The following is an 11,904-nucleotide window of genomic DNA, read 5'->3' on the forward strand; positions in this document are numbered from 1 at the left end:
GCCCATGAGCCCAGGTGTGCCCAAGGCAGGCAGAGAGGCTGGTGGCATCAGAGCTGGCCCAGCTCTGGGGTGGCAGCAGGGCCAGGGCACTGCTGGGGCACCTCCAGCCCTGGGGACAGCTCTGGGACAGGGACATTGAGGGGCTGGAGGGTGTCCAGGGATGGGAACAGAGCTGGGGAAGGAGCTGGAGCACCAGGAGGGGCTGAGGGAGCTGGGGAAGGGGCTCAGCCTGGAGAAAAGGAGGCTCAGGAGGGAATTTTTCCCTCTCTGACATTCCCTGATGGAACAGGGAAGGCAGGTGAGATCAGGCTCTGCTCCCAGGAACAGGGGCAGGATGAGATGAATGGCCAGGGCAGGCTCAGGTTGGATAACAAGGAATTTTTTCACTTAAAGGGTTGTCCAGCCCTGGCACAGCTGCCCAGGCAGGGGTGGAGTCTCCGTCCCTGCAGGGATTTAAAAGCCCCATGGATGTGGCACTTGGGGACATGGGGCAGTGGTGAGGGATGGTTGGACTCCATGATCTCCAAGTGCTTTTCCAATCTAAACTATTCTCTGATCCCCCTCCAAGGACTCTCCAGCATGAAACCAGCCCTTGCCTTGTGCTCCCTGCCACCAAGGGGACTCCCCATCTCCTACCAAAAATCCCTCAAGCAGTTTGCTGTTGGATTTTCAAACTGGGATTTTTCAGACAGGGACTGCAAAGCTGAGAGAGGGAGAGGGACCAAGGCCACTCCTTCAAGCAGCAGCCTGTGAAATCAGCTCACCCATGTCACAAATTTTAAATTTTAAATGAAGGTCAGTGTCAACAAGTACCAGGCAGTGCTTCCCTGCCTCACAGGCACTCTGCCATACACTCAGACACTATGGAAACCTTAACCTGTATATCCTGAGCAGGAGGAGGAGAAGGAGGTGACAGAAAAGCTTGGATATAATTCCCTCTCTCCTCAAAAGACTCCACATAAACACACAAACAGCCTGAACAGGGAGATCTCTTGATGCACATACAACAGTTTTTGGTAACCAGGCTAAGAATAGGTACAGGGACAGCAAAGTGCCCAAGTGAGACTCCCCTGCATAGGAACACCGAGCTCACAAGAAGCATTCCCAACACTGCTCCTGCTTTAATCGGTTTGGAGGAGAGGAAATTCACTTTGGTTCTTGCTCTAACACTTGCTCCATTGCCTTTGTCAGGCAGCTGCCCCTGTGTGTCCCAGGGAGAGCTCTGGGACCGGGGCTCGCGTGTCGGCGCACGCAGCACAGATCAGAGACGGGCACGGAAACAGGAGCCAGATCTGTCTGCACATTCCAGTCACTCCTTCCCAGGCAAAGGAATTACACAGAGACAGAGTCAGAGCAGAGCCTGGCTCATGCTGCTATCAGCTACCCATGGAGAGGCTCCTGGCACTGCCACCTGAGCAATGGCACCTGGAACATGAGCTCAGTGAAACGCTCAGCGCACACCAAAACATCTTCCCCAACATCTCGTTTATAATTCTGTAGCTTGGCCTTTCTAATCAAAATCATCATTGTCCCAACAAAGTAAAAGTCATTTCCAGAGAAAGAGCAGGTCTGATCCCTGAGGGATGGAGGGACATCAGCTTGTGTACAAAATCCTTGAGGTACCTGCCAGCTCCAGCTCAATCCTCACTCCTAACTAACTACACCCTTGAGACACTGGCAAAAGGCTTCCTGCTATTCATCACTGCCACAAAGTGAAAACAGAGGCAGAAAACCCTGGAGGCAAATGCAAGAAACCAACTGCAGGATTTCTTTGAATATTTTTTATTACATCTTGATTTTTGTTAAAAATTCTCAGATTCACATCAAGAATGACACCTTGAAGATGTTACTAATTTACAGCTTTCCCTGTGAAGAATGGCAGCCTCAAACCTGTGTAAAAGGTAAGGAGTGTGAGTTTGTGGACTATCACAGAGTCCAGCAGCAAAAAAACCAAAATGCTTTTGGGTCCAGCAAATCTGACCTGCTCTGCTGGAAGGGAACAACCTCAGAATCAGCTCCAGCTCCTGCTTTTAACAACCACCCCACAAGATCAGTACAAGGACAGCTCTCCCCTTTCTCCAGGTCCTTGGTTTTGTTTCGGGATGCACCCTTGAGAACTCTGCAAGGCAAGGCTTAACAGCTAATTGTCAGCTGCCACAGGAATTAGTGGCACCTTTCCAGGGCATCCATCTCTGGCTGCTTTTCCAATAGCTGGCTCCTCCTCAATGCCCACATTCAAATGGTGGCACACAAGGTAGGCGGCAGATTCATTTAGAAGCACCAAGGTCTTCCCAGGAGAGATGCCTAAGGAAAGAAATATCCCAGCTAAACAATGCACGGGTTGGTTTTTTTTTTTCCTTCCTATTTGCTATGGAAGTGCTATCTTTATTAATTATCTGAGAACCATGCTAACCTATTCCCTGACATGTATTATTAGATGTACAATGCATTTCTCGGAGCCAGTGGGCTCCTGTATCAAATGATCAGCAAATTTCCTCTAATGAGGAAGATAAGATCGTACAGTTCTGACTTCTGCCCACCTTGTGGTCACACATCCCAGCTTTGATGTGTGATGGTTTAGGTTGGGAGGGACCTTAAAGCTCATCCCATTCCATGAGCAGGGACACCTTCCACCATCCCAGGTTGATCCAGCTTATGTCAAAGGTTTCCAACCCTGCAAACAGAAAGGGAATTCAGGACTGCTCTGCTTAGACTTTCCAGACCCCTCAGAAAGAAGCTCACAGCATTTCTTTATATATTTAGGCCCTGCTCTCAACTCTGAGGCTCCCCACTTGTTTGGCAGCTTCTCCTCATCACAAGCTCCAACGCTTCCCCGCCAACCTTTTCCAGGCATCATCTGCATGTCAAGCAGCACTCCCCAGCATATCCTCCACTCCCCAGCACACCAACACAATCCAGAACACATCACTTCCCACTGAGTGCCTCCACAGAGCAGAGCTGCAGCATAATGACTTCCTCGTGCCCGTAATAGAAGCACTGGGAGACGCACGAATCGCAGCCCGGGTGCTCCCGCGTTACGCACGGTGCGAGGGCGCTGCATCGGGGGGAAGGTAAAGAAGCTTTTCCCACGTTCAGTGACGTGCTCAGCTCCATCAAATGCAGGCCCCAAAGGTTGGAAATGGAGATGTGCTGATGGGACAGCAGTGGAGGGTGGTGGAGGGTTTTAATTGTATTGTTTTTATAAGCAGAGAAGCCAATTTTCAAATTAAGCGTCCAAATTTGAATTCGTCATTTCTTTGTCTGGATTTACAAAGCACCCAACCTGTCAAGAAGTGTTCCCTGAGGAAGGCAATGCATGGGCAGAGCAATGCACTTCCTGCTCTGTGGCACTGTGGCCTTTAAACAAAGTGAACTCACTTCCAGATGAATCCATTGATGCCAAATATTCCAGCACAGATTTGAGGTGGCTTTGTTACACAGAACAGGAAAAAAAGCTCATCCAGAGGCAGATGTTGGAGCCCACACTTCAGGCAAGGCTGGTACCAAAACACAACAGGAAGGAAAACAAACCTCAGGCTGCCTGCACTGTCACTGTCCCTGAGATTAAAGTCACATGAGAAGGTACCTGGAAGTATTTTGAACCACAAGAGAAAGCATTTTATGAGACAAGACAGGTAAAGGACCAAGCAGCTGGGCACTGTGCAAAGCAGGGGAATAAAAATGTCAAAAAGCGTTCCCTGAGGAAGGCAATGCATGGGCAGAGCAATGCACTTCCTGCTCCCTGGCACTGTGGCCTTTAAACAAAGTGAACTCACTTCCAGGTGAATCCATGGATGCCAAATATCCCAGCACAGATTTGAGGTGACTTTGTTACACAGAACAGGAAAACAGCTCATCCAGAGACAGATGTTACAGACGTTGGCGCCCACACTTCAGGAAACGCTGGTACCAAAACACAACAGGAAGGAAAACAAACCTCAGGCTGCCTGCACTGTCACTGTCCCTGAGATTAAAGTCACATGAGAAGATACCTGGAAGTATTTTGAACCACAAGAGAAAGCATTTTATGAGATAAGACAGGTAAAGGACCAAGCAGCTGGGCACTGTGCAAAGCAGGGGAATAAAAATGTTACTTTTGCACTGGGGAATGTTCTTAACATTTCCTGTTAGAAGAAACTTGAAAGTGTTTCTTAGAATCCATGGGTTAATCCCGTGTTCTGGTACCACTCACAGGCAGACATTTGCATTAGAAAAGTGGCACATTTTCTTAATGCACCAAAATTCACAGGGAAAGGGGAGGGCAGAGGAGAGCAGAGCAAACACAGACTCCAGGCAACAAGATTCCAGTCATTTAGGAAGCTGAGGGTAAGAGCAGAAAATCTGAGACTCATTTAGAATATTTGCTTTAAAATAGTCCTTGTGTCCATTAGTGGCTCCAGATGAACTGCTGGTTTGGAGGTGTAGGGTTCTGTCCCACACACAAAAAAAAAAAAAAAAAACCCATACAGGATTGATCTGATTGATTTATAAGTGTCAATGTTCTGTATTTCACTCAATTTTACCCTTGAGGAACAGATCATTTGTAGTGTGATTGGTTATGTCAACATAGCCCTGAGAAACCATTATCCATTTACCACAATTAGCAGGGACAGATCATCAAATCCCAGAATGGTTTGCATTGGGAAGGACCATAAAGCTCACCCCAATTCCACCCCCTGCCATGGGCAGGGACACTTTCCACCATCCCAGGTTGATCCAAGCCTGGCCTTGGACATTTCCAGGGATCCAGGGGCAGCCACAGCTTCTCTGGGAATTCTGTGCCAAGGCCTCACCACCCTCCCAGCAAAGAATTCTTTCCTAAAATCCAACCTAAACATGCCCTCTTTCATCCCACATGGATTAGTCAGACCTCTAAACTGGTAACAGGCACCAATTAACAAACAGCAATGACTGCACAGAAACCAGATTTCAATTTGCACTTCAAACCTGGCCCTGCAAGTGCTGCAATAACATCAATTTACCTGGTGGGCCAGGCTTCCTTCACCAGGACGAGCTGCACATTGTTCTGCCTTTATCCTTCCTAAAGAAACACCAAAACCTCAAAGTGGCTTTGCACCTCCTCTCAGGCAGCATCCACCACCAGGATTTGCATGTGCTGAGCTGCAAGAGCCAAACTCAAGCACAACAAACCCCAGTGAACAGCACTTTTAAGTGCTTCCTGAGAAGAAAACTCTGCTTATTTTGCTTGTTGGGGGTTTTGCTCACTAAGAGTAAGACCAAATATTCCACCCTGAGTTAAAATCCCAGTTGGAGGTGCTTCAAAATGTTTACAGTCTGCTCCTTCTCACAAAAATAAAGGTATTTAGCACAGATTGCAGGAAAAATCTCTGGTGATGAGACAGGAGCCAATGACCATGAGGTCCCTTCCAGTTCACTGCTCCTGTGGGGTCTCCAAAGCAGAAGAATTGTCTCTGGAGCAGGAAGAAATTCACAAAGGGCCGCCATGATCTTGGCATCGAACAGGTAACAGCTGTGGTGAGCTGCAGTTCCCAGCCTAGTGAAAACATTACTGTGGGCAGCAGGAGAAATGCCCTGGGAAAACAGGCAAGGCAACTGGGAGAGGTGACAGGAGTCAATGAGCAAGGAGAAAAAAATCAGGCAACAGAGCCTGGAAGGGAAAAACAACAAATACACACAAAATATACACAGCCAGGAGAGAGAGACTAAAAATTTAAGCTGAAGGTGTCGTGGCATTTCAAGAATTAATAGCCGTGGGAAGCAGGCTCAGGAAGGGCTCTGGCTCCCCATAAGCAAACAAAACTTGGGAATGCATCAACATCAACTCATCGGCTAAACAGTCCCAGAGATGCACAAATATTCAAGGGAAGATGATGATGATGATGATGATATCTTTCCCAGGCCATCTGAAGAGCACACAAACAAACCTCCAATTTTGCCATTGAGACCCAGCCTAAGTGAAGGCAATTCAACAATCATGTTTTACTTGTTCCCAGCATTTGCTGCTTTTGCTGTGACTTAACTGCCAACATCCATCCTCACGTGTAAACAAACACGAGAGCTAACAGTCCCCACTTGAAAAATCAGAGGATTCCAGAAAACTGCTCTGGACTTCCCTTCTGCAACACAACATCAAGAAGTTCAAGAAGTGCCTCTACCACAGCTGAGCTGCCGGAAAAATCTGCTCAATGAAGGCAGGCAATTATCCCAGCTCCAGAATCCCTGAACACCCAGCTGAACCCATGCAAAGTTCCATTTCTGGAAGGAGAAATGGAAAAGCAGAGGCATCCCAAAGGCCTGAGTGGGTACAGATAACACTGCATGATAACAACTGGGCCCTCAGATGGTAAGTGAAGTTAAGGGATTTGTCAGGGGGAGATGAATCTCTCTCCCCATCACCACATAATCAGACTGTGGTTCATTTCTGCTGCTATTTCTGCATAGAAACGAGTTTAAGATTACTCAGTACTCGATAAAAGCCGCCAACCCACGTTCCAAGATGTTACTATCTCGGATATCAGAGATTTCTCCATGAGAACAGAAATATCTCAGATAATCACCTGCATGTGACACTCCTCTCAGGAAACAAAGTTACTTAATCTTCTTCACACACATGTGAGGCTGGCAGCACAAGAAACCCAGGCACTTTAAAGTTATCATATCACGGTATCAACGCACGCGGTCTATCAGACTCACATAAAAGCAACAAGAGGTCAGAAAGTGGTCAGTGCTTGGATTTTAACACACACACAGCAACAGAACAGCTTATCTAAAGTGCTTCTCAGCATCTCTGTGAATCCTTAATGCCATTTGAACCATTTCCAGCCCCTTCAGGCTCCAAATTGTTTGGGTTTGGACCAGCCTAACGGGGCGTTAGCCTGTCAACATTAAGGTATTATCACCACACAGGTAAAATTTTTGGTAAAGACCCCGATGTTTTTTGAGCAGGAAGGGACCTCGTGTGGGAAAAAATAATAACATGGACCTCAACATTAGTAAATAGCTCACAGGAGCGCAATACCAGCCATGCTAAGTAGCCAAGAGTGAGGGCAGCCTCGTCCTTGCTGTCCTCAGCAGCTCACAAGGCAGAACCCCAGCAAGAACCACAGGGAGCACAACTCAGAGTGGGAGAAATGGGGCTGCGCTGGCCAGGGTGGATGTGACGGTCCCTGAAACGCTGGGGATCCACTGGTGGGATAAGAAGGTCTCAGGATCCTTGCTGGATGCAGGAGGGAGGACAGGCAGGAAAGCTGGAGCCTGTCAGCAGCACCTGGGCACCACAGCTCTCCTGTCATGAGGGTTCCCAGGCTTGTGGGGACCCCTCCACAGTGTCCCTCACTCTGTGAGACCCCCACAGTGCCCTTCATGCTGTGAGGGACTCTCACAGCCCACCAGCCCTGAGGGGCTATCCCAGCCTTGTGGAGGTCCCCCCTTGCAGTGTGACATCCCCACAATGCTTCTCATGCTGTGAGGTGAGGGACTCTCCTCACAGCCTCACCAGCCCTGAAGGAACCCCCAGCCCTGATGGAGCTCCCGCACCGTGCCCCCAGCCCTGAGGGACCCCCTCACAAACCTCCATATCTGAGGGACTCCCTTCACAAACCCCCAGCCCTGAGGGACCCTCCTCACAAACCTCCATATCTGAGGGACTCCCTTCACAAACCCCCAGCCCTGAGGGACCCTCCTCACAAACCTCCATTCCTGAGTGACCTCCTCACAAACCTCCATTTCCGAGGGACCCCCCTCACAAACCTCCATTCCTGAGCGACCCCCTCACACACCCTCAGCCCTGAAGGACCCCCCTCACAAACGCCCACCCCTGACGGACCCCCCTCACAGACCCCCCCCCCCCCAGCTCTCAGGAACCTCAACCCACCGTGCCCCCAGCCCTGAGCTACCCCCTCACAAACCTCCATCCCTGAGGAACCCTCTCACAAACGTCCCTCCCTGAGGGATCCCCTCACACACCCCCATTCCTGAGGGAGCCCCTCACAAACCCCCATTCCTGAGGGACCCCGCTCACACACCCCCAGCTCTCAGGAACCTCTCCCTGACGGATCCTCGCTTATAGCCCCCCCAGCCCTGAAGGATCCCCGCTCACAACCCCCTCCAGCCCTGAAGGATCCCCGCTCACAGCTCCCTCCACCGCTAAGGGATCCCCGCTCACTGCTCGCCCAGCCTTGAGGGACCCCTCTCGCAGTCCCCCCAGCCCTGAGGGACCCCCGCTCAGAGCTCCCCCGGCCCTCAGGGACCCCGCGCCCCCTTCCAGCCCCTCATGGACGCCCCAGCCGAGCCCCCCGCCCCACGCCGCCGCTCCAGGGGGCTTCCCCTGGACTGTACCATTTCCGCCTCACCCGGCCCCACGGGCTGCCGCGGGGGGGTTCCGGGGGGGTGTTACCGCTCTCCCACCTTCCTCCCCCTCTCCCCGCGCGTGGTACGGTCCGCTCCTACCTCTCGGCGCCCTCACTTCGCCCTCCCGGCAGAGCCGCGAGTGGCTGGGGGGGGAGCCATAGCCGCTGCCTCGTCTTCCCGCTCTGTCCGCCCTCCCCTGCTCCCCCCCCCACGGGCCGGACACAGTTGGTTTATTCCGAGAAGCCGGCCGGTCTTCTCCCCTTAAACCGCTGGGTCTCGCACGTCTTCGGCCATTTCCGACCGAACAGGCGGAAGTTGCCGAAGTGGCGGCGGAACTTAACGAAGAGAGGCGGCGATAGCCGAAGCGGGGGCGGAGATACCCGAAGGGTTGAGGGCGGGGAGCAGCGAGACTCTCGCCTCCGGAACCTGCCGGGAACAGCCGAAGCTTCCCCCGGCTCGGCTCTCGCCACTGCGCACGCGCATTGCGCCCGGGAGCGTTTTCCCGCCTAAAAGGCGGGCGCGCGCCCCCCGTCCCTCACACCCTCCGCTCCCCTCATGGAGGAGCCGCCATGTTGGCAGTGTGCGATGCTGCCTCGAAGGGGCAGCCGCAGCCCGGCCCTGTGGGCAAGCAGCTCTGTGTGTCCCCTAAAACCCTGTCAGAGTGTCCTCCTGGAGCTCAGACAGTCCGTGCAGTGCTTTGTATCTCCCAAGAACTCTGAGGATGCCGCCATGGAGCTCCATCATGCCTCAGCCCTATACTGGACCGCTGAGAGACGTCCAGGTACCTCCTGGTAAAAGGGGTTAGGAAAACAACTGTATTGTGGGAAACTGATCAGCAGATACTAAAATATCACTATGGTTTGGAGTTTGTTACCAAATAACATCCAGATCCACGCTGGAGGGTTGGCGTGAATAGCATCAGTGGTTAAATGTTGTGAAGTCAGAGAAGCCATGTAGAAATAAGCAAGTACCAAACATAGCATGCAACAGATGGTAACTGAAGCAAAAGTGGGGGGAAAAAGCAATGAAAAAATAAAGGAGGAAGGGGAAAGGCAAGTAACAGTGCCAGCATCTTCTCACAACCAAACCATGTCACACAGGTCCAGTCCTCTGTTTATGCATTCTAATTGTATGTATTAGGGGTTCCATGAAAGGCATTTGTATCTATGGCAATCAAATCCCACACCAAAACACATAATATGACAACTTTGGAGGAATTAGAGAGCTTTTCACAGGAAGAAATAGGGGTTTATCTCCAGGAATAAAGAGGGTAGTGTGTTTCTGGCCAAAAAGCTCCAAGAATCTCAACTTTAATAAAACATGAGCACTTCAAAGCAGCAAAAAACCACTTTTCCATCACTCTGCACTTTTTAACAGTCATTTACACATGTGTAAAGAATGCAAGGAGAAACTAACTTTTATTCTGAGATGAAAAACCAGCGAGGGGTGAGGCGGGGGCACAGGTCTGCCCTTTGATAAACAATAAAAAATCCAATCTTGCCACAGGGAACACACTGTACCGAAGGGCAGGAATAGGTACTGCAGGTTCAAAGGAGAAACAATACTTTTTATATTTTATCAGGACAAAAATTTTAAAAAGACTATGACTGTGGCACAGTAGAAAGGCTAAATTAACATTCAAATCACTGAACACACCCACGTTGTCCTACCACACACATCTGTTCCCACCGTGCCACGGCTCGGGGGTTTTCTATTCCACCCTGATCTACTTGGAGCTCTGCAGGAAGAAACAGGGGGACAATCATTCCCTTATTCCCTTCAGGTCCTCACTGAGGAGGAAACACCAGTGGAGAATCACTTCAGGGATAACTCAGGAGAACAATTCTTCTACCAGCTCCCAAAAGAAAAGCTGTCAGGATCAGTAGTTGGTCTGGCAAGTCTCCCTTTCAGGAAGCACTATCAAGGCTATTACAGATTATACTGACAGAGACACCTTCAGATTTAATCCCCTTTCTCTGTGTGTTTCCCCTTCTTCCTCTTATAGGAATTAGTTTTAAAAAGGAGTTTTTAGCTTCCTTTCCACCAAGTGAAAAATCCACTGCTCCTCTGCCTTCTGCTTATCCCAAAAGGAAAATTACTGTATTCAAATACCCTCATTCCCCACCTTTTCTGCCATCTGGGCTTTTATTTCTCATATAGATGTAAAATTTCCACATCAGAAATGGATCCTTAAGGGCAGGGTCTATAATCTATGATTAATAATTATTTAAACAAGAAAATAAGTTGCCGATAAAGTTGCTCGACACTTTCCTGGCAAGGAAAAGCCGTTCACTCCTATCAGCTTCCAAACCTGTTTTCCCAAAGGTACAGACTCAATTCACACTGCCAATCCCTGTTAGAGACTTGGAAACTCCATGGTGACCTTGAGTTGAAGCTGACAGGGTGGAGGACTGAAAACACTAATCCTACTGTAGGGAAACGTGCAAATGTAAAGCAAAGCCACCTAAAAAGCAGCCACAGTTTAGATCCTGGCCTTCTGTTCAACCTTTAGGAAGAATTTCTTCCTTGTGAGGGTGGTGAGGCCCTGGAATAGAATTCCCAGAGAAGCTGTGGTTGTCCCATCTCTAGAAATGCCCAAGACCAGGTTGGAGATGGGGCTTGGAGCACCCTGGGATGGTGGAAGCTGTCCCTGCCCATGGCAGGGGGTGGCACTGGAGGAGCTTTAAGGTCCCCTCCAAACCAAACCAGAGTGGGATTCTGCTGACAGAACTTCTTTAGACACCTCTGTATCATTTCAGGCTGTGAATCTCCCTTATATTTATTGCCTTTCAAGTTACTCTGCACTTGGCAGCTGCAGCTGAACACAGTGAATGCCATCACACCTTTGTGTCCTCTCCATGTAAATGGCTCCCACTTCCCCTCCTTTCCTTTCCCCCACCACATTCCCTCTTCCTCACCCCACTTCCTCCTGAGCATGGCTTGAATCCCGGTGTCTCCAATCTGCTCTAAATTCCATTGAGTCACTGCAGGCAGGTATTCAGGAGTTTCAGAGCCAGCTAATGCACATTTCCATGGCACACTTCCATGGCCTGAAATAAACCCCAGAAAAACACGGAACAACGGTGGCAGGGAGGACCCTGAGCTTCCATCTTTTCCCTGCTGCAATCTTTCTGGTACATCTTTTTTAATCTCTTTCTCCTCCTTTTCCACAGCAGACGGCACCGAGGTCAGACCATCTGCGGGTTTTACAAGTTCCATGGAATGTTTTCAGACCGCACTCTTAACCTCAGACACTCCTATCGGATTTCAGAGGATTCAGCCACTTTTTAGCCCCAGGGTGCTGTAGGTGCTAAATAGATTATCTGCATCTCTCAGCCACTACGGAGCAACTCCACAGCAAAGCTCAGTTTTTAATCCTGCTGAGACTCCGACTGCTTTTGGCCATCAGGTATCCCAGGGCTTCACGAGAGGAAATGTTAATCTGGAATGCTGGCCAAACTCCAGTTTAGGTAATTATATTCTGACAATTTACATTTTCCCTGCAGTTTTTTAATGGATATGGATTTTTTTTTCTTCTTCTCTTACTTTATGACAAAAAAGCAGTGGCCTGGT

The 11,904-nt window shown here is 49.8% G+C and overlaps 1 protein-coding gene across 3 annotated transcripts in view; it reads right to left on the minus strand.

The window, feature by feature from the left end:
• EXTL3 (exostosin like glycosyltransferase 3) overlaps positions 1-8,622 on the minus strand; it is a 131,049-nt gene extending 122,427 nt beyond the window's left edge. For 2 of the 3 annotated variants that reach the window (XM_058802147.1, XM_058802143.1), the window contains exon 1: positions 8,431-8,622. The gene's annotated coding sequence lies outside the window, so the exon portion shown is untranslated. The remainder of the gene's footprint in view (positions 1-8,430) is intronic. The other variant, XM_058802146.1, reaches the window with a different exon arrangement.
• Between the last annotated feature and the right edge of the window lie 3,282 nt (positions 8,623-11,904).

Source organism: Ammospiza caudacuta, chromosome 3 (genome assembly GCF_027887145.1).
Source record: "Ammospiza caudacuta isolate bAmmCau1 chromosome 3, bAmmCau1.pri, whole genome shotgun sequence".
NCBI lineage: Eukaryota > Metazoa > Chordata > Aves > Passeriformes > Passerellidae > Ammospiza > Ammospiza caudacuta.